This window comes from Mustela lutreola, chromosome X, assembly GCF_030435805.1.
Source record: "Mustela lutreola isolate mMusLut2 chromosome X, mMusLut2.pri, whole genome shotgun sequence".
Taxonomy (NCBI): domain Eukaryota; kingdom Metazoa; phylum Chordata; class Mammalia; order Carnivora; family Mustelidae; genus Mustela; species Mustela lutreola.
This window is the reverse complement of record NC_081308.1, coordinates 56,750,974-56,774,615: the sequence shown is the minus strand read 5'-3', so window position 1 is coordinate 56,774,615 and position 23,642 is coordinate 56,750,974. Positions and strand designations below refer to the sequence as shown.

Genomic DNA, 23,642 nt, shown 5'->3' with positions numbered 1-23,642 from the left:
CACAGGAAGGTGAATTAATTCACTCCATCAACATTATGAAACACCTCCTGGACGTCAGTATTGTGGCAGCCCACAGGGATACAATGAAGACAGATATAGTCGTATCCCTCAGTGGTCTGAGAATCTCACAGAACAGCTTCAGAGTTGGGACCACAAAGGCAGGTCAGGCCTGTGGCTGAGCAGGACCAAAGTGGCCATAAAGACAGGCTATGGAAAAGGGAGGGGATACGGTGATGGCAGGGGGTGAGGCGGGACGGGAGCCTGTGTGAGTAGAGCAAATCTGCCTCCGGGGAGGGGGTTAGAGAGAAGAGTGGGAGGCCAAAGGAAGGCTAGGCTTGGGAAACAACACCACTATGAGGCCCTGGGAGGAAGAGGCACACCAAGGAGGCAGTGGGAGAGCCCCACAGCGGCTGGTGTGGAATCCAACAGCAGACCACGAAAATCCCTTCCATTCCAAGGAAAAGTACCTTTAACAAGATTTTGTAAAATTCAAATGAGACATAAACCATGGAAAGTATTGGCTACCTCAAGGCACAACTCAAGATTTTTACCTCTTTCACGAACTCTTTCCTGCCTGCCCCTCCCCTAGGCTTCTCAGCACTGATATTTCCGTTACTCTGCATTTTTCTTGGTTCTAACCATGTACTGTGTCTTCCCTTAAATTATGTTCTCCTTATATTCTCTCTAGGATGCAGGCACTGTCTTAGGGGAGGGAACGACGAGGCCACTCAAGCTAGAGGAGACACACAAGGAAGGATGGTGTCGTTTATGACAAGTTTACGACAGGGCATCAGAACGGACAGAGGCCGGAAGTCAGGGCACCAGACACAGACGGGGTGGGTGGAGAAAGGGCAGCACAGTTTTCTGTTAGAAGTGATGCCACAACTCCCCCTCCACTGTTCACCCAGGTGGAGTTCCTATTCCCAATGGCTTAGAGGTGGGGAGTCCCATTCCCACAACAGAGATTTTTCTGAGAGAACATGCAAATGTAACATTTATTAAGTATTACATTTTATTTATATTATCCTTCAGTTCCATTAGGCATTACACAGTTTTTGTAGATCAACCCAGGAACCTAACCACATGTAGATTACGTGGGGGGGGGGATATTTACAAGATTACAAACTGTTAAAATACAAGTCATTCGTAAGTTAGAAACCACTTACATATGACCAAAGTGGCATTAATACGTTGAATTTGGAAATATGCTTCCTCTCCCCTGACATTTTAAGGTTGTCTACTCTGAGAATATGTCTTCTTCAAATCGAACATGTTTTTTTAGGTTTTTAGCATATGCAAAAACAAAATCATTTACAACTCTTCTGAAGGTGAATATTATAATCATGAACCCTTAAAATACAACCACCAGTACCACCAAACTAACAGATGAAAAGAATTCTTAGAGAAAAGCCGACGAGGACAACAGGCGTCACAGCAGACTGTTTTCATTAATTTGGGACTTACCAGAACTTCTCATAACTGTCCCAAAGGCACAGAAAGTTGATTGAGGGCTTTGTCCGTGCCAACCTAAAGGCAAAACCAGGTTGGCACAAACACATCACGATAACGAGTAATAGTGACATATCTATTTAACAAGCAAAGCAGTACCAGATTTTAATTATTTTTTTGCCACAACCGTATTTTGCTACATAACTAGCTAAACAACAGAAGTGTTATTTGGCCATTAATGTTGTTCATAGAATATGAAAAAAATCTGTTGAAATACATGAAACTATAAAAATAAGGGAAGTCATGAGAAACGAAAGTTTCCTTAAGAACAATTTGCCTTTAGATGACATTTTAAATGAATGTGAAAAATTTTCACAGAAGGTGAACAGTTCTCTGTCTTTAACTGATGATACTCAGCCAGCTGATGTGAAAGTCTGACGGGCTACGTCTCTCTTAAACATTATTATAAGCCTTGAGAAAAATAGAAATTAAACAGAAGTAAAATTTTCTAGGTTTTTAATCCTATTGGGATATTTATCTTAGTGGTATATTTCCCAAAAGCAAATGTGCATCATTAATTTTAATGCTTCTTGAAATTCCCACGGAGCTGCAACTTTCTGTGCTTCTCTGGACAAACAGATTTAAAACAAAATGAAGCATCAACAAGGAGACTTTTCTGCCAAGTAACAAAATCCAACATTTCTAAACGGCTTTTACAAACAATTGATAAGCTCACTGCAAATCATTCTTATATTGTTATAAAACCAAACTTTTAAAATATCAATATTGGCCAATGTTCCCTCAACCTAGCTCTGGCTAACAGATATACCTGGAAGTAAATTAAACATTGTAGGAGTGGTGGACATTTGCTCCTAAAAATTAGTCTAAATCAAGGAAGACTTCAGGGTAATCAGTTAGCAACTAATAAAACAACCCCTTGGGTATTATTATCCTTTACTTTTCACTGTTGACTAATGAATTTGAAACATAATCAAACTAGAGCAACCTTAAATGAATAAAAACTAAAACAAAGAAAAAAATGTATTCCAAAAAGTTTAGTTCTTTTATTAATGAAATTGGTAATTTCTTCAAGTTTCTGGTGGGGTTGGTGGGGTAATCAACTGAAAGGTTTCTAAAAACTCTGCCCTTTTAATAAATATGAAGGAGAGAGAAAGTGTGTGTGTGTGTGTGTGTGTGTGTGTGTGTGTGTGTGTAGGACTTGTGAATTTCAGGTTTACCAAGTTTGTGGAAAGGTTGACAAAATCTGCATAATCCTTGTTGATGAGCTCGACCATGGCTATTTTAAGAAGTTTATAGTAGAGTTCCAGATCTCCTCTTAGTTTCTCCAGCTGGACAAGCTTCCTACAGTCAGACACAAAGTGATCGACGTCAAAATCTTCCTGAAAATCAAACCAGAAAGAAATAATGATTGCACTGATACCACATTTTACATAGAAAAATAAGATTAGAGAAAATATAAGAGGCCGTATTACTGCAGGGGAACACACACAGGGACATCAGGGGGTCTGCTCACTTCCTAAGATTATGGGAAAGGGGGCCCTTCACCAAGACCATTCTCTCCTGTTGCCTAATTCTACAGGCATTTTATTTCTTTTAATTATACATTTCAAAGAGGCTCTTCTCAAAATAGAAACAGCATTTTGTTCTTAATTTTAAAAGTAACAAATGTTCACTGTCAAACTTTCAACCAACCAAGAAATACTTATGTAAGAGAGAGAAAAAAAAAATCACCCACTCTCTAATGCTCTGCAGTTAAGCACTGTTAATGTTTATTTTTCTTCACTATTTAACACAGCGATTCACATCCTTCCAGACTTTGTTTTGGTTTTTCTCTTTACTTTTTTTTTTAAGATTTTATTTATTTGAGAGAGAGAGACGGAGAGAACAAGTGGGAAGAGGGGCAGAGGGAGAAGCCAGCTCTCTGCTGAGCTGGGAGCCTGATGCCAGGGTTCATTCCAAGACCCTGAAATCAAGACCTCAACCCAAGGCCGACGCTTAACTGACTGAGCCACCCAGGTGCCCTAGTCTTTCTCTTTAAAATATAAATTACTTTTGGGGTGCCTGGCTGGTTCAGTGGGTTAAGGCCTCTGTCTTTAGCTCAGGTCATGATCCCAGGGTTATGGGTTCAAGCCTAGCATTGGGCTTTCTGCTCAGCAGGGAGCCTGCTTCCTTCTCTCTCTCTGCCTGCCTCTCTGCCTACTTGTGATCTCTGTCGGTCAAATAAATAAATAATTTTTTAAAAAATAAAAAATCAATTACTTTTTAAAGAAACTGACATATAATGGACACATGTTAGTTTCAGGCGTACAACATAAAAATTCCATATTTTTATCTGTTGTGAAATGATCACCCTAAGACTACTTAACATCCATCACCAAACATACACATTTTTTTCTTGTGCTAAGAACTCTTAAGCTTTAGCAACTTTAAATATATAATAATATAGGGCACCTGGGTAGCTCAGTGAGTTAATGCCTCTGCCTTCGGCTCAGGTCATGATTCCAGGGTCCTGGGATCGAGCCCCACATCAGGCTCTCTCCTCAGCGGGGAGCCTGTTTCCTCCTCTCTCTCTGCCTGCCTCTCTTCCTACTTGTAATCTCTGTCAAATAAATAAATAAAATCTTAAAATATATATATATATTATATATATATAATATACTATGCAGCCATCAAAAGAAATGAAATCTTGCCATGTGCAATGACGTGGATGTAACTAGAGGGTATTCTGAGTGAAATAATCAGAGAAAGACAATTATCATACAATCTCCCTGATATGAGGAATTTGAGAGACAAAGTGGGGGGAGTGGGGGTAGGGAAGGAAAAAAAATGAAACAAGATTGGATTCGGAGGGGGGCACCTGGGTGGCTCAGTGGGTTAAAGCCTCTGCCTTCAGCTCAGGTCATGATTCCAGGGTCCTGGGATGGAGCCCCATATCGGGCTCTCTGCTCAGCGGGGAGCCTGCTTCCTCCTCTCTCTCTGCCTGCCTCTCTGCCTACTTGTGATCTCTGTCTGTCCAATAAATAAATAAAATCTTAAAAAAAAAAAAAGATTGGATTGGGAGGGAGACAAAACATAAGAGACTCTTAATCTCACAAAACAAACTGAGGGTTGCTGGGGGGAGGGTTGTAGGGAGAGGGTGGTGGGGTTGTGGACATTGGGGAAGGTATGTACTATGGTGAGTGCTGGGAAGTGTGTAAGCCTGACAATTCACAGACCTGGGGCTAATAATACATATTTCTAATAAAAAATAAAAAAATAAATATACAATAATACACAGTATTATTTACTACAGTCACTATGATGTACATTACATCCCCAGGGCTTGTCTTATTAACTAGAAGTTTATACTACTGGACCCCTTCATCTATTTCCTCCACAACCTCGTCTCTGGCAACCACCAATCTGTTCTCTATGACTTCATTTTGTTTTGTTTTTTAGATTCCACATGTGAGGGAGATCATACAGTATTTCTCTTTCTCTGTCTGACTTATTTCACTCAGCACAATATCCTCAAGGTCCATCCATGTTGTTGCAAATGGCAAGACTTCCTTCTTTTTATGGTTGAGTAATATTCCATCGTATACACACACATTTTCTTTATCCATTCACCCCGTTGGTGGACACTTTAGTTATTTCCAAGTCTTGGTTGTTGTAAATACTGCGATACTCACTACCGTGAGTGTGAGTCTTGCTGGCCGCTAGAGCCAAGTGATCTAGAGGTGTACCCTGGGTAGCAACTGCAAACCTCGGGGCATCATACGAGCATTCAAGCTCCTTTCCAGGAGATACCAGAAAGCAGAAGCGAGGCAGAGGGACAGCGCAAAGATGGTACCCATCAGCTCCATCTTTGGAGAATACCTTACTAGGCTCCTAGATCCATGTTAAATTAGATGCCTGCCCCTCAGGGCTTTAAGATAAGCAAATGAGCCTCTTTCACAGAAATCTGAATGCATTTCAGTCAGCTGAGTTCAAGGGTGGGTCAGTCTACTCGCACGACTGCTTTAAGAACTCTTTCTCAGTTTGCTATAGCCTTGTGGGTCTCATGGGTGCAAGCTCTGATGGCTTTCAAAGCTGGATGTTTTGGGGTCTTGTCTCTTAGATGTAGGTCTTGAAAGTTGGGGTGCCAGAAGTGGGGCTCAAACCCTTTGCTCCTCAGGGAGAAGCCTGGGGTTGTGAGTACCCTCCCAATCCCAGGTCACTGTACCAGGGGTGGGGTTTATGGCAAGACTGATTCTTACATCAACATAGGTTTTTTTTTCCTTACTCACCTAATATGTAGGAGTTACTCAGCTAGTTGTAGGGTTTTTTCCACAGGAAATTTTTCCATATGGAGCTATAGATTTAGTGTGTATTTCATAGAAGAGATGAGTTCAAGATCCTCCTATGCCACCATCTTGAATGGAAACCCCAGACCTTCTCTATGTATGTGTGTAAACATACACACACACACAAATATTCATGCTCTTCTAAACTACTTCCCATCTGCGGGCACCTGGGTGGCTCAGTGGGTTAAGCCTCTGCCTTCGGCTCAGGTCATATCTCAGGGCCCTGAGATTAAGCCTCACATCAGGCTCTCTGCTCCGCCAGAGCCTACTTTTCCCCTACTTTTCCCCCTCTCTCTGCCTGACCTCTCTCTCTCTCTGTCAAATAAATAAATAAAATCTGAAAAAAATTAAAAAATAAAAAATAAAAAACCATTCTATTAAAAAAAAATTCCCATCTAAAAATATAACTTGAATGTCTTTACGTAAAACACATACATTTCTATTAATATTTTATGTGCATGCTGAGTGTCCATTGAACAGATGTTCCAAATCTTTCATAACCTATTTCCAAGTATTGGTCTCACAGGATTAGCTATCCTGTGTTTCCCCTTTACAATACTGTGATACCCCGGTAGGCTTATATGCTTAGAGGCAATAATTTACTATCTACTTCCCCTGTGACTCTGCTACTCCATGACCTGTTTAGTCAGCAAGAATCAAATGTGATGATTCCCAAACTAGTTAAGGACACCTACACTTACTTCGTAATTATATAGCTTCATTAAACACTATGTAAACCAACAAAATATGACTGCCAAAAAAAATCACTTTTCTTTTGAAAACTAACACAGCTACTTTGGAAAGATTTGATACAAAGAAATCAATAAGAAAATTTTTGCTAAGTTAGGTATGGGTGAGATGACCACGTACCAGGTAGGGAGGGAGTGATCACAGGATTCTGAAACTGAATGCAAAAAAAGACAACATAGAAAGCTTTTTCAAAAAGATTCTTTTTATTTATTTGAGACACAGACAGACAGTATGAGCAGGGAAAGGGCAATGGGAAAAGAAGATTCCCTGCTGAACAGGGAGCCCAATGCGGGACTCCATTCCAGGACCCCGAGGTCATGACCTGAACCGAAGGTAGATGCCTAACCTATTGAGCGACCCAAGTGCTGTGATAACTCAGAAATCTAATCTGCAGGCCAGTTTCCAAAGAAAAGACCTGGCACTGTTTCAATGGAGAATAAATGTACATATATTTTTTCCAAATAAAATGCTAAAAACTGTATGTACCATTCCCTAAGAGTACTTGTTTAAACTGACTTTCTTAGTTAATCAACCAAAGACTGACCCTGCTAGTGTCGGAAAGAAGGACTTCATATCAAACCGTAATTTCACAGTCATCTACAGAAAGCCACCTGCTTCTTACACTGGTGACCAAATTAGCCTGGACCTTTCTCTCCAGAGACCATCTCAGACCTTACATCATAGTTATGTAGTACATCACGGGAGGGGGTCTCGGTTCATAATCGTGGCCATCCTACTCACCAACTGTATAACTTTAGGTCGATCACTTTCCCTGCCTCAGTTACACATTGTTGAAGTTCTTGAACTTCATGATGGCATTCGAAATTGTATAACTGGGGTGCCTATGTGGCTCAGTTGGTTAAGCATCTGCCTTTGGCTCAGGTCATGATCCCAGTCTCTTGGGTTTGAGTTCCACATCAGGCGCTCTGCTGAGCAAGGAGCCTGCTTCTCCCTCTGTCCCTTCCTCCTGCTCCCGCACTCTCTCACTCTCAAATAAAATCTTAAATAAATAAATAAATAAATAAATCATAAAACTTAGCCTCAGTGAACAAATGCTATTAGGTAATATTAGTACTGAACTTACCATTTATGCATTTGTTCTCAGATAAACAAAAGTTGCATAACACATGACTAAATAACTCAGAACATCTGTGAATACTGGGTTAGGCAGCGTTTGCTGTGAAAAGCAAACCCAAACTCACAGTGCCATAATAGAGACCCATTTCACTTAACCAAGAATGGTTTTACTACTTTAGGAATGGTTTTACTTTATAGTGTAGATTTCCCAAGTATTCAAAAAGAAAGTATTTACAACCCATACATTTATGGTCAACTGATTTTTCACAAGGATGCCAAGACCATTTAATGGGGGGAAAAACAGTCTTTTTGAGTGCCTACTACTGGGACAAATGAATATCTACATGCAAAAGGATGAACTTGGAACAGCAACGTCACACATACACAAAAATATAACTCAAAATGGATCCAAGATTTAAATGTAAGAGTAAAAACTGTAACACTCAGAGAAAACAGGTGAAAATCTGTATGATTTGGGATCGGGCAAAGCTTTTTTAGACATGATACACAAAGCAATAAGAAATATTAGATAAGCTGAACTTGATCAAAATAAAAACTTTCGTGTGTCAAAGGACACTATGGAGAACGTGAAAAGACAAACCACAGAATGGGAGAGAGTATCTGCAAATCATTTGTCTGACAAGGACCTAATAACCAGAATATGCAAATATACTCTTAGAACTCAACAACAAAAAGACAAATAACCTAATTTAAAAACAAGCCAAAGACTTTTGAATAGACATTTCTCCAAAGATGATACACAGACGGTCAAGAGCACATGTCGGGATGTTCGACATCCTTAGTCATTGGGGAAATGCGAATCAAAAGCACATGCAGATGCCACGTCACACCCACTAGGACAACTATGGTAAAATAAGAAAAAGAAAAAGAAAATAAAAGAAGAAGAAAAGTGCTGGCAAGAAGGCGGAGAAGCTGGAACCCTCCTGTATTGTCGGTGAGAATGTAAAATAGTGTGGCTAAGGCAGCAAACAGCTTGGTAGCTCCTCAAGAAGTTACACACGTACAATTACCCAGCAGTTCTACGTCTAGGGGTATGACACCGACAGAACTGACAACAGATGTTCCTGCCACAACCTGTACATGAATGGGCACAGCAGCGCTGCTTGTAATAGCCAAATGAGTATATACCCAACGTCCATCAACTGATGAATGGATACATAAAATGTGGAAGAGCCTCTTACACAACCATAAAAAGGAATAAACTGTTACATCCTACAACACGAGTGAAGTCTGAAAACATTCTACTCTCAGGTTAAAGGAAGCCAGACACAAAAGGTCACGTGTTATACAATTCCACTGATAGGAGATGTTCCAGAAAAGGCAAATCCATAAAAACAGAAAGTAGATTCATGATTGCCAGGGAATAAGGGGAGGGGAGAATTGGAACCAAGAGGTTTATTTTTCGGGTGATGGAAGCATTCTGGAATTAGACAGAAGTGACGTATGTACGATATACACAGTAAATATACTAAAAACCAGAGAAGAGTACACTTTCAAATGGCAACTATTATGCTTTGTGAATTATATTTTGATGAAAAATGAAACAACTTAAATATCAACAAGTTAAATGCTAGGATACATTAAAAAAAATCCAAAGTAACACTAATCACAGGAACAATGGAGTAGCTACATGAATTTCAGACAAAGCAGATTTCAGAGAAGGAAAATTATCAGGCATAAAGATCAGCATTACATAATGATAAAGAAATCGACTGACCAAGAAGACACAATTATCCTTAACGTATGTGTGCCTGATCAACACAGGTGAGACACAACCTAACAGAACTGCAGGGAGAAATAAACAATTGCATTATCACAGCTGGTGACTTCAACACTTCTCCATCAGTATTGGGCCGATCCAGCAGCAGGGCAACAAGGATCTGACAGATGTGGACATTCAGTCCAGACATGGCACACTCAACACCACCATCAATTACCATACAATAGACGTACACAGACAATTTCGCCCAGTAATAGTGCAACACACATTCTTAAGCTCATATGGAACACTCATCAAGACAGAATAATTCTGGGCCACAAAAGACAACAAATTTTTAAAAATAAAAATTATACCAAGTATGTTCTCAGACCGCAATGGAATTAAAAATCAGTAACAGAAGATAGCTGAAGAAGTCCAAAATACATGGAGATTAAATGACACACTTCTAAATGACAGGAGACCAGTCTCAACAAAATACAATGTAGCAAAATGTGTGGAATGCTGCTTAAAGGGAAAATACAGTACTGAATGCAAATATTAGAAAAAAAAAGATTAAAGTCAATAATCTAAGCTTCCATTTTAGGCAACAATGACAAATATCAAATCAAAAGTAAGGAGGGGCTCCTGGGTGGTTCAGTTGGTTAATCATCTGCCTTTGGCTCAGGACATGGTCCTAGGGACCTGGGACAGAGCCCTGCATCAGAGCTTCCTGCTCAGGGAGGCTGCTTCTCCCCTCCCATTCCTCCTGTCTGTATTCCCTCTCTCACGGACTCTCTCTGTGTCAAAAAAAAATCATAAAAAAAAAAACCCTAAAGGAAGTAGAAAAAAATAAAAATTAGAGCAGAAATCAATGTAATTAAAACCAGGGATTTTTTTTTTTAAATCAATAAACCCCAAGTCTGTTTCTTTGAAAACATCAATAAAACAGATACACCCTGAGCCAGGCAAACAAAGAAAAAAAAGGTAGAAGACATAAATTACTAATATCAGATGAAAGAAGGGAGGGCTACTGCTAACAATCCCAATCACTGTAAATTCAACCAAACATTTATGGAATACTACACAATTCTCTAAAATCTCTTCCAGAAAGTAAAACTACAAGGAATACTTTCTAAATCATTCTAGGAGATCATTATTATCCTGACACCAAAACCAATACTACAAGAAAAGAAACTACAAACTAGTATCTCTCATGAACACAGACACAAAAATCTTCAACAAAAATTAGCAAATAAAAGCAAACACTATATTAAAAAATTATACACCAGGATCATGTAGGATTTATTCCAGGTATGCAACATTAGAAAATCAATGTGATCCATCATATCAACAGAAAAAAAATCACATGATCATATCAATGAAGGGAGGAAAAAAAGCATTTAACAAAATCCACACCTCTTCATTATTAACCCTCAGGGGACTAGGAATAGGAGGACTTCCTCAACTTGATAAGAATGTCTCCAAAAATCCACAGCTAACATGATATTAATACTGAGAAAATAGAAGACAGGGAATCAAGGCAAGGATGTCCCTCCTACTATTCAATACTATACTGGAAGGCCAAACTAATGAAATAAGGTAAGAAAAGGAAACAAAAGGTATACAACCTGGGAAAGAATAAAACTTTGTTCACAGATGACATGACTGTCTACAGAAAATACAAAGACTTCACACCCCACACCCACACCCTCCTGAAACTAGTCAAGTGATTATAGCAAGATTGCATGATACACAGTTAAAATACAGAAGTCAATTGCTTTCCAATGATGTATCAGACAAAGGGCCAGTATTCAAAATTTATAAAGAATTCATTAAACTCAACATCCAAAAAACAAAAAAATCCAGTCAAGAAATGGACAGAAAATATGAACAGACCAAAGAAGACATCCAAATGGCCAACAGACACATGAAAAAGGGCTCCACATCACTCAGCATCAGGGAAATACAAATCAAAACCACAATGAGACACCACCTTACATCAGTCAAAATGGCTAAAATTAACAAGTCAGGAAACAACAGATGTTGGCAAGGATGTGAAGAAAGGGGAATCCTCCTACACTGTTGGTGGGAATGCAACTCTGGAAAACAGTATGGAGGCTCCTCAAAAAGTTAAAAATGTAACAATCAAACGACTTAGCAATTGCCCTATTATATGTTTATCCAATGTACACAAAGTGATTTGAAGGGGCAAAAGCACCCCAATGTTTATAGTCAAACTATAAGAGCCCAGATGTCCATCAACAGATGAATGGATAAAGAAGATGTGGTGTACACACACACACACACATTACTCAGCCATCAAAAAGAACAAAATCTTGCCATTTGCAAGGAAATGGATGGAACTAGAGGAAGACAAATACCATATAGTTTCAGTCACATGTGGAACTTAAGAAACAACAGATGAATATAGGAGAAGGGAAGGAAAAATAGAAACAGACAGGGAGGCAAATCACAAGAGACTTAACTACAGGAAACAAACTGAGGGTTACTGGAGAGGGGAAAGTTGGGGTAACTGGGTGAGGGGTATTAAAGAGGGCACTTGTTGGGATGAGCTCTGGGTGTTGTATGCAACCAATGAATCACAAAATTCTAACCATGAAACTAAAATTACACTATATGTTAACGAGATTGAATTTTAATTAAAAAATTTAAAAAGTCAATTGCTTTCGTATATACCAGCAATGTACAAGTGGAATTTGAAGTTAAAAACACAAGACCATTTACATTAGCATACCAAAAAAATTAATACTTAGGTGCAAATCTAACGAAATATGCACAAGATCTATGTGAGAAAAAGTATAAAATTCTGATGAAAGACAACAAGCAAGGTAAGATGTGAAGTGGAAAGAAAGTCCATAATCTTGGGGAAGAACACTCAATACTGTTAAGAGGTCAGTTCTTCCCAAACTGATCGACAGACTCAATGCAATCCCAATCAAAATGCCAGGAAGTTATTCTGTGGATACCAACATGTTGACTCTAAAATTTGGATGGAAAACTGGAAAACCAAGAGTCCCAGAGTAGTCAACAAAATATTAAAGAGCGGGGAAAAAAAGGAAATTGAGGATTGCCACCACCCAATCTCAAGACTTACTATTAAAGCTATAGTGATTAAGACGGAAGGTGCCTGGCAAAAGAGACAGGTGCTTGGAACAGAGTGGAGAGCCCAGAAAAACATCCACACACACAGGCAAAGGCAACTCAATGGCAAGGACAGTCTTCAACAAATGGAACCGAACAATGGGACATTGATAAGAAAAAACAAACAAATGAAAAGAATAAAAACAAACTTTTCACACCTTTCACAAAACCTAAACGTAAAATGCAAAACTTCTTAAAGATGACATAAGAAAAAATGTAGGGATCCTTGGATTTGGCAATGACTTTTCAGATATAAAACCAAAAGCATGATCTATGAAAGAAAAAATTGATGAGAGGGACTTTGCTAAAATTAAACTTCTCTGTAAGACACTGTTAAGAGAATAAAAAGACGGGACACCTGGGTGGCTCAGTTGGTTAAGCAGCTGCCTTCGGCTCAGGTCATGATCCCAGCGTCCTGGGATCAAGACCCACATCAGGATCCTTGCTCCGCAAGGAGCCTGTTTCTCCCTCTGACTCTGCCTTCCACTCTGACTGCCTGTGCTCGCTCTCGCTCGCTCGCTCTCTGACAAATAAATAAATAAAATCTTAAAAAAAAAATAGAGAGAGAGAATGAAAAGACCAGTCACAGAGTAAATATCTGCAAAACACATCCATGGTAAAGGACTTAAAATAAGAAATATAATATAAAGATGTCTTAGTTGCAACAAGAAATCAAACCTAATTTAAAAATGTGAAAAGAGCGGTGGCTGGGAAACCCAGTTAGTTAAGCATCTGCCTTTAGCTCAGGTCGTGGGACTGAACCCCACACTGGGCCCCCGGCTCAGCGAGGAGCCTGCTTTTTTCCCTCTCCCGCTGCCTGCTGCTACCTCTCCGTGTGCTTGTGCTGTTAATAAATAAATAGAATCTTTAAAAAAGAAAAAAATAGGATCTGAAAAGATGCTCAACTTTGTATGTCATTAAGAAATTGCAAATTTAAACAAGGTACTATTACGTATCACGTAGAATATAAAAAATCCAAAGCACTAGTAATACCAAATGCTAGCAAGGATGTGGGACAACCGAACTCTCATTCACTGTTTGGTCAGAATGCAAAATGGGAGGCACTGTGTGAGACAGCTTGGCAGTTTCTCACAGAACTACACACGTTCTCACTGTAAGATCAGAAATTGTGCTCCTTTGTATTTACCCCAAAGAGCTTAAAACTAGTGTCCACACAAAAACCTGCACACGGATGTTTACAGCAGCTTTATTCTCTGAAGTGCCAAAACTTGGAAGCAATCCAAATCTCCTTCAGTAGGTGAACAGGTACACTGTGCCACACCCACACAATGGATTATTCGACAATTAAAAGATGAATTATTAAGCCACAAGACTTCGAAGAACCTTAAATGCATATTGCTAAGTGAAAGACCAGTCTCAAAGGCTAAATACTATATGATTCCAACTCTATGGCATTCTGGAAAAGGTAAAAATTAACCAACATTTTAATTTTTATTTATTTTTTAGGTCATCTCTATACCCAATGTGGTGGCTAGAACTCACAACCCCGAGATCAAGAGTCAGATGCCCTAGCAACTAAGCCAGCCAGGTGCCTCTGAAAAGGTAAAACTCTAGACAGTAAAAAGATCCCGGGCTGAGGGGTGAGGGAGGAGGGTGCAGAGAGAGGAAAAGAAACAAATATGAGGTACAGGGGTTTTCAAGGCAATGAAACTAGGCTGTAAGATACCAACAGTAGGTAAATAACATTATACATTTGTCAAAACCCACAGAACTATAGAAAGAGGAGTGAACCTTAATGTAAACCATGGATTTTAATTAATACTGTATCAATGCTGGTGGTTCATCAGTTGTAACACATGTACCACAACAATGTAATACATTAATAATAGGAGATAGTGAAGTTAGAAGCAAAATATCTTCTCTTTGTACTCAGGGGTATTTCCTATCTGAACCCAGTTAAAGTACAAATCCCCCAAAAGGCCAGAAGTTGGGAGATCACAAGAGGTGTTGGAACACAGGAAAATAAATGAGCAAACCAGACAAGCTGCAGGTATTTAAGAACCATTAACCATAAGAGAAGCAGTGACATCACTCAAAATTAAAACCAAGTAGAGTTTAAAAGTTTAGCTACTTTACCAACTAGCTGCAATCAGGGATGGCAAACAAAGACTAATTCAAAGTAACCTGGGAATTAATCATTTAAAACTTACCAATAATCTGAAATTAGTAGCTTTAATGCTATTAAAATTACATGGAATTTGGAAAGATTGAAGTTCTCTAAGCTGCCAAGAAATAAAACACTCCTTCCCAGATACATGGACTTATAAAATCACTATATACTATCTCCACGAGAAGCAGAATCCCCCAGAACCATCACTCTGTAATGATGAGAAGTACTAAGAGGGCATATGAAATTTATGAGCTCTGCCCTGAAACATGTCCCATTTCATCGAGACAAAAAACCAAAATAGTTAAGCACTAATCTGCACACTACATAGGGGTTGAAAGACATAGAAAGTTTGTGTGAGCTCACGTATGTGTGTGTTTCCAACCATTCTTGAAAACAATGGCAACAGAGATGAATAAATGTCCCTGTATATCCCATAAATATTCCTCAAATATTTATCATGCAACTCCAGCTCTGCTCTAAGACCTGGGGACACAGTCATGAAAAGAAAAGACAAGGTCTCTGCTTTTAAGGAGCAGATATTCTAATGCAGAAATGAGAAAATAAATATGTAAACAAACATTATATTAATGAACAGTGATCAAACAGGACACAGTAAAAGTCTGAGTGACAAATGGGATGTATTTTAACTTGGATGAACCAGGAAATATAGAACAATGAGTTGAGATCCAAATGACACAAAGGAGCTAGCCACAGGAAGTGTGGGAAGAGTGTTCCCGCACAAGGAATCAGCATGTATACAAAAATGTCCTTGGAGCTCTTCCCTCCAGCCCCTGCTCTCAAATCTCTGCCCCAGCTAGGTGGGGACATAATCTAGGACTTGTGTCTCCCAAAACTCATTCTAAATGTTTGTTCAGTGACTAAATTATTCAAGCTTGAGAAATTAAAAACATATGCTAACAAGATCTTCCCACCATCTACAGAGAGATCATCTTAAAAGCATCATGAAATACTAACACTGAAATTCTAAAAAACTTCTGCTCTAACATTTTAATCAATTTTATATCAAACTCCTTTGTTGAATTTATATACCCATTTGACATATTTATGAAGAGACAAAAAAAACATACCCTACATTCCGTAAATGTATTTATCCATCTAACAAATATTTGAGTACCTAATTATACTCTGTTCCAGCTGATTTCTTCTCTTTATCTCTTTTTTCCCCTCAATTTAACACCTATCATAAATTATGTAGGCTTTTAGTTCGCTTTTCAAAATTAATTTCTTGAGCGATTTAAAGGAATTATCCAGTGCTAGAGTTCTCAACACTGGTCACACATTAGAATCACTTAAGGAACTTTTTATTTTTTAAAGATTTTATTTATTTATTTGACACAGAGAGAGAGATCACAAGTAGGCAGAGAGGGAGGGAATAATGCTCCATGCTGAGCAGAGTGTCCCATGCAGGGCTCGATCCCAGGACCCTGAGACCATGACCTGAGCTGAAGGCAGAAGCTTAACTCTCTGAGCCACTAAGGCACCCCCATACCTGAGGAACTTAAAAACAAAAAGCCCAAAGGGCACCTGGCTCGTTCAGTCACTGGAGCGTGCAGGTCTTGATCTCAGGGTTGTGAGTTCAAGTCCCATTGTGGGTGTAGAGATTACTTAAAAAAAAAAAAAAAAGAAAAAGCCCAAGCCCCAGTTTGTGATTAATTTGTTTAAATGTTTCAAGAAATTTGATGCTAAATGTTGTAAGACTAGTTAAATAACAAAAAGATATATTTACATAATACTTCTTGCTCTCAAATTTTGAACAAAGAACTTACTAATAATCAATAACTTAGTAGGCCAACATTTTATTTAAATAAGTTTTATGGTACTACAAATAATGAATTATAAAATCAAAAGCAAGGAGAAATGGGCATGGTGTGAACATGGGGAAGCAAGAGAAAGCAAGCAAGTATGTGACCGGGAAGCGAATGCTTAGCTCTGAGATCCTTCTCCGAGAGAAGGACAGATTAAAACCTAAAAAGAAAGAAAAGAAGGATCCCATGCACTCAAGGAAAGAGAAGTCCCCCAACACCCCTCCTGCTTTTTCCAATATAAACACACAGCTGGGCCGACTTACCACATCCTGGTTGGTACCGACTTTATCAACTTTTCTATTTAGGCCAAACTTGACCGGTCAATGATGGGCGGGCTGTGTGCCAAGTGTACCAGTTGTACAACTGACTGTGTAATGGCTGAAACTGAGAAACCGGGGTGAAAGTATCAAGAGGCTCTAAGGATTGCGAAAGAGCCAAGATTCAAACAATTACCACGTACACACAAGACAAACTATGCAGATGACTGCTCAGTACGGAAGTAATTCAGAATGTTACACTGTGGCATCAGCTGACCCAGACCCAGAAGATTGCTGGAGTTCCCATCATGGACATCTCTAACCATATAGACGACACTGAGTGAATGCCAGATGATGACAGAGCCCCTCACTCCTATGTCTTAATAGAGTTCCTCAGCTCTCCTTTACCAACTTTTCCTGTTGCCAGTTCATACAAGCAATTCTCCTTACCCAGTTCCTCTGTTCTGAGCTATGGCTAAAGACACTCACTTTTTTATGTTTTGAAACTGATTATCTTGTACCATTTTACTTTTTGTTGCATCTTTTTATAAATCAGATGACCACTCACAAGACCAAAAAAAATAATAATAATAATAATGGAAAGGAAAGATCAAAAGGGAGGACAACAACAACAGAAAAAACAGTTCTTTTTTGCCGGGAACCCTTCTTACAAGTGCCAATCAGATAAACTTTATCTGATGTTACATCGTCACAACTCCTCTATCATCAGGGAAAGTAGTTCACATAAGAAAATTTCTCTATAAAATGAGTTCCAGGCTTACATTCCATATTTGGCTAATTAGAATTTCATTACGATATCTGTCTCAAACTGATGCGGAAGAGAATGGAATCTTGTCATCAAGACGTGACATCGAACTAAGAACCCACAGGGTAAGGACTCAGCTCCTGTGATACGAAGACGGCTCCTGGGGATGGGCGACCCTGGGCAACAGTGGCTGACCTGCGGGCCTGCGGCTATCTGCTGTCTGTCACTCTTCCCTCTTCCTCCTCTGTCAGCTGCTATCCCCAGCCACCATCAACAAAGTCCACCTCAAACAGCCATCACATCCCTCTGGTCCCGTTTACCGTAGCTAAGCTCCAGGCCAGGCATCCAGATCACCAGCCCTGTGGGAACTTCTTCTAAGGTAAGAGGTGGCCCTATTGGTGAAATGCAGGTGCCAAAGCATGTGGACATTGTGCCATCTTCTGTGCTATTCTTAATGTTCTGATTGTCCCACTTCCCTCAGTTCCCACCTGTGGCCTCTGGAAAGGAACATATAACAGTAGGATTTCCAAGGACTGATGTGTGGGGGTCAGGAGATCTGGCCTGTGATTGGCCCCAACTAGCTGTGTGGCTTTAAAGGAAGTCATCACACCTCAGGCCTCAGTTTCCTTATCTGCAAGCCAGGATGGACTAGAGTCTTTTCAGAGGAGCCGGCAAAGATCACATAGATAAGCACCACCTCATTATACTAACAAGCAAACAGAAGGCCGGAGGTGAGTGATTTGCTCCAAGTCAGACATAAGCAGGCAGAGAGCAGAGCCGAGGATGGGACCCACATCTGCAGGTCACAGCTAATCAGCCAGCACAGTACAAACAGATCTGAGCAGCTGCTCATTCTTCCCCTTTTCCGTTTTGTCCATCAGAATGCATGCTCCCTGCAAACAAGGACACACAGGACCTGCTTCCTGTCTCAAAATTCCCAGTTCACCCAATTAGAACAGGGAGGAGCCTCAAGGACTTATCCCCCCCACCCACACACATGGTTCTTTTACCTATGGAACATGAGGGTACATACATTCACCATCCAGAGGGCTCCTGCCTTTACTTCTCATGGAAAAGGTCATCATGTGCCTACCCGGGGTGCCAACGAAGCCACAGGTTCCAGAGAGAAACTGACACAGAGAAGTTCGAAGGAGGCAGACTGGCTCAGTGCAGAAACAAACTGTCTACCAAGGAAAACTACCCCATGAGGGACTGATTCTCTTTGAAATACGTTCGAGTGCGTGGGAAAATGGTTTTTCAAGAGCCGGTGGACTGACCAGTCACCTGGTACATACAAGATCACATCCGCATTCTGACAAGAGTGGCTTGCCTGCAGTGTAGACCAGGGGCCAGAAAGACAAGGAAGGCGCATGGAGACTGGGTGAGAAGCTTCTACGGTGTGATGGCAAGGGCGCACTGCAAAGGTATGAGAAGAGATGGAAAGAAGTATATGGGTTCAAGAGGTTTAGGAAGCGAAATCCACAGGACTTGGTGTGACAGACTAGATTTTGGAAAGGTGACAGAGTAGGAGTTGACTTCTGGTTTCCCGACTCCAGGCTAAACGGATGAAGTGTTTACCGAGAGAGGCAATAGAATAAGAAAGGTGGCTTTTAGTGGAGGAGGTGCTCATGAATTCCGTCTTGAACCTGATGAGTCTGAGGGGCCACAGACACATCCGAGAAGAAAGGTCAGCAAGTCCGATACACAGAACTGGTGCTCAGGAGGCGTGTGGGCCAGAGACAGGAATCTGCCTTACCTGCTGATAGGTGGTCATGAAGCTGCACAAAAGGTCATCTAGGGAAAGAAAGGAACACGGGGCTGAGCCCATAATTAGCATTCAGTGTCTACCAGGAGCATGACTTTGCACAGGAGACACATCAGAGAGGTAGAAGAAAGACAGGAAGCAATGCAGAGCATTTGGTCTACTGCGATGTCGAGTAAGGAGACAGAGAAAGGTCAGGTGCGCTGACTTAGAAACAGTTTTGGTAAGAACTCTTTAGTGGAACGACAGGGCCTGAAGCGTGGAAGGTGGGAAAGTCAAGTCAACCCCTGAGCACTGGCTGTGATGTGTGACACTGACAGGGCAATACCTAGAGGTGGGGCATTCAAGTGGGAAAGGATCAAACAGGAGCGCGTGATGGGAAGGAGTGCAGGGGAGAGGATCCTCGCAGGCTCCTGGAAGGGCGGGAGGGCATGGACTCCGAGCCAGAGTGGAGACTGAACCTGAGGAGGAAGGAGAGCCCCTCCCCGTACCAGGCGAGGAGGAGAAGGGGACAAATACAAGAATGGGATCATGATCAGCAGGATGGAGGAGGTCCCGTGGGATGGCTGCTAATTTTTCTGTACGACTGGAGATGAAGTCATATGTTGAGATGGAAGAGGAAGGCTACATGTGATGTCAATAGCACACCCATGTAAATGGTCTAATTTATCTGTTATGCCACTTTCTCCCCCTACTACCAATACCTTATGTCCTGCTCATCTATTAGTTGGCTGTCAACCCAAAGAATTTTCGTATTTCTAAGCCGACAAAGTATGATGTTGCCAGTGCCTCTGCCCCAGGTGACCCTTCCCCATCTGCCATTCCTGCACTTTGATCACCTACCTCTTTTGCATACCTTTCCCCTTCTATTTCTCATTAGATCTCATAAACATGACTTTTTTTTTAAAGATTTTATTTATTTATTTGACAGAGAGAAATCACAAGTAGATGGAGAGGCAGGCAGAGAGAGAGAGAGAGAGAGAGAGAGAGAGGGAAGCAGGCTCCCTGCTGAGCAGAGAGCCCGATGCGGGACTCGATCCCAGGACCCTGAGATCATGACCTGAGCCGAAGGCAGCGGCTTAACCCACTGAGCCACCCAGGCGCCCCTAAACATGACTTTTTAAGTAGTCTCCTGCCACCAGTCAGCTCGAACTCAACGGATATGACCATGCAACTTCCTGCTGTAAACCTGACTGCAGCTCTACCGTGAAGACTGCATCAACGTGGACCCCTCAATGTATGCAGTGTCCAAGGTGCAACCCGCAACCCCACCCCATCTCCCTTTCTACCATCCCAGTCTCATTCCAAAATGTGCTAAACAAGACACCTATGTAGAAATACAACCCCGACAGCAAGCTCTCCACTCATTTCTGCCTCGGAACTGTAACTTAACAAAACATTTCTCTGACGGAAACACAAATTGCAAATAACCTTTATCTCCAGCTCCCACACAGAAGATCAATACCACTTTACACAGAACAGCTGTTCCATGTATTTTTCTTCTATGTATGAAGGGGTCACGTTCATTAACACTACAAATTGTACATTATATTCAGAAATTTCAGAGCCTTGAAAGAATATGGAATTGCTGGCATTCTAGCCACTTTCCCAGTTTGCTCTCTCCCTACCTCTAAGTCCTACTTTAGAACTGCTATTTTGAGATTTCTATTTTCCGAAGCTGCTCTGACCAAAGGCATTCTGTCAGCTCAGACAGAAAGGAAGTGTGAGAAAATGCTAGTGTTAGGCCCAAAGAAAGCCTGACGAAGTCCAAAGACAGACAAGCTAAAGAGACTTCCGTGCTTTGAGATTCTTTAAGTCTGTGTGTGTGCTTTTCTTCTTCCAATGACCTTTCTCCTCATCACGTGTCCTTCGTTAAAAAAAGTTTCTGGATCAGAGAATTCACTCTGTGCTCTCCTTCAGACACTCCATTCAATTTACACCTTTTATTACAGTGGCTTAACATCACCATACAAGAACAAGAGTACAATATACCTTCATCTAGACATCCCTACATATTAAAAATGATATGGCCACACCGCAGAGGATCCAGACATAAGCACTTTTAAAACCAGAGTTTGGGAGATGTGATCTGAATGCAAGTATCAAAAAGGAACTAGCTGGTTAACCCAAAAAAGAAAAAAACATATTATGACTTAAAGCCATAAAAAAGTAAGAAATTCAAACTCTTTTCAGAATTTTAGGTACCTGCAGAGCCAAAACTTTTTAACACTGAAACCAGCTACTAAATCCCAATCCTTAGAAATTAAACATATACGTTTTGATAGTTTAAGTACAGACCCAGAGGGATACAGAAAACAGATAAAGCTCCTCCTGGCTCTGATTCAAACCTTGGCACATTTTCAAGGCTATGTCTGATGAACCTTTCCTGTCAGTAAAGTCTTTTCAGTTTAAATTTCTATTCTGTAAGTTTATGTCCTACAGTTATCTGCTGCCAGCTTCAGGCTGACCTCACCAAGAGAAGTAGGGCAACTTTAGAAAAGGAGCTTGGTATGCTTTGTAGTACTGGACCAGAACCAGTAAGGACAGAACAGTCTTTCAGATTTCTCATTCCGGGAGATTAAGACGAAAGGCAGGCATAAACGTTAGGTTAAGTGCCTTTTTGACCCGATTCCTGGTAAGTACGTGCGTTCAGAGATGTGTTCAATGCACAGTCGCTGAGCTTCTAGGCACAAGGCACTGGGAGACTTCTGTCAGGCCGGGGGAGCAGCGGTCTGACTGTGCCGCACGGTACCAGAGGCGGGTCCTACGGGTCCGGGGCCTTTACGTTTAGCTCAAAACCACTTGCCCTGAACTTTCAGGCCTTTTCATTCAATGTGCACGATTTCACAGGAGTGCTTTCTCCAGGCTGCACCTAGCCCACCCGAGGCCAAGAGACTCACTGCGAAGTGCAGTGAGGTCCCCGCCGAGGACCCGTCCGGGGCGGGGACGGCCCAGGAAGCCCGCAGGAGAAGCCTGAGGAGAGGCCCCGGAGGGCCAAGGAGGGCAGGCCACCCACAGCCCGGCTCCGGGGAGCAGAGCCCAGGCGCGCACCTTCATGAACTCGTCCTTGTCGAAGCAGAGCGTGTCCAGCCCCTTGGGCAGGTTCATCTTACTTCTCTCCATCCCGCCGGCCGCCGCCTCTCAGCACCGACACTCGAGCGAGGAGGAAGGGTAGGAGGCTGCGCTCCCCAATGCTACGGGTGAAGCCCCGCGTTTCCACCTCACAGAAGGCACCGCTTCCTCCAACATGGCAGCGCCCGCGCCCAGCCAAAGAAAGAGGACGCCGCAGGCCCGCCTCCGCCTGCCTCCGCCAAGAGAGGCGCCCGGACCGCTGCCGCCGAGCCAGCAGGTGATCCTGCCCGGTGTGGCGGAGGGCGACACTACAACCTCGCCTATGTTTCTGTGGGGTAGCCCCGCCGCAGGTGATGCCGGGTGAGCGGGAGAGGGGAGGGCGGGGAGGGTCAGGGGCGCTCCCTCCCCACCTCGCCCTTTCCCTCGGAAAATCGGCCTGCGAGCCTCTTCCAGGACCTTCTCCCGAGATTGCCCCGCGGGAAGCATAGCTGTGGCGGGATGCTGGCCCTTTACTTCTGCGGCCGGTTGTCCAGAGTGGGGGGCGCGTCCAGGTGTCAGGCCTCCGGTCCGGGCGCCGCCGCTGCAGCCGCCTGGGCGCGGAGGCCTCTGTGGGAACCCGGCTTCCGCCCTTAGCCCCGGCACCCACCCGCGAGCGTGGCTTCTCCCCCGCCTAGCTTGGCTCCAGCGATCTGTAGGGAGGAAGGTTGTCAGCTGGCAGCCTCCGGTCGTCTGGGCAGCTCCCAGCTCCACTTCGGCTCAGCTGCGGGGTGGCCACAAGTTTGGGTTCTCAGAGCTCTTAAAGAATCACCTCGCTACCGGCCGACAAAACGCAGCCGACAAGTAGATGTGAGAGCATGTTTATGTCCAGTCCACTCTAGAATGGGCGGAATCGTGTGTTTGTGGCTAGCGTTGGTTCGATCGCCACACCTGTCCCCAATTTCCGAGACCCCCTCCTCCTCCTGCCATCCACCCCATATTTATTTTGAGATTTTTCTTTCCTCTTCCCTTGCTCTTTCTCCCACTGTCCTCCCCTTTAGTGGGAATGTCATGGTCAAATGATGATTCATTTCTCTTTTTTTTTCTCCGTGAGACTCTAACACCTCAAACCACAGATCTCACGCGCGCCCTTCAGGCTGCAGCTTAGCTGTAATAGCCCAGGCCTGCGCTGCCCCTCCCAATGCTGTGATCTCACAGAGATAGCACAAGCAGTCCTTAGAAAGGGGTGGGACACAGCAAGACAAGGGCTTACAGTGAGTCTTGCATTTGAGTCACTCCAAACGGGAAACTGGTCACTTTTTTTTTAGGACGTGAGTACAGGGACGCC

At 42.1% G+C, this 23,642-nt stretch overlaps 1 long non-coding RNA gene across 1 annotated transcript; it reads right to left on the bottom strand.

Moving 5' to 3' along the window:
- Positions 1–2,489: 2,489 nt before the first annotated feature.
- LOC131821837 (uncharacterized) lies at positions 2,490–22,453 on the bottom strand. Its single transcript, XR_009349994.1, has 2 exons — positions 22,298–22,453; positions 2,490–2,849 (listed from the first exon to the last, which is right to left on the bottom strand). It is a non-coding gene; the product is annotated as an uncharacterized LOC131821837 (long non-coding RNA).
- Between the last annotated feature and the right edge of the window lie 1,189 nt (positions 22,454–23,642).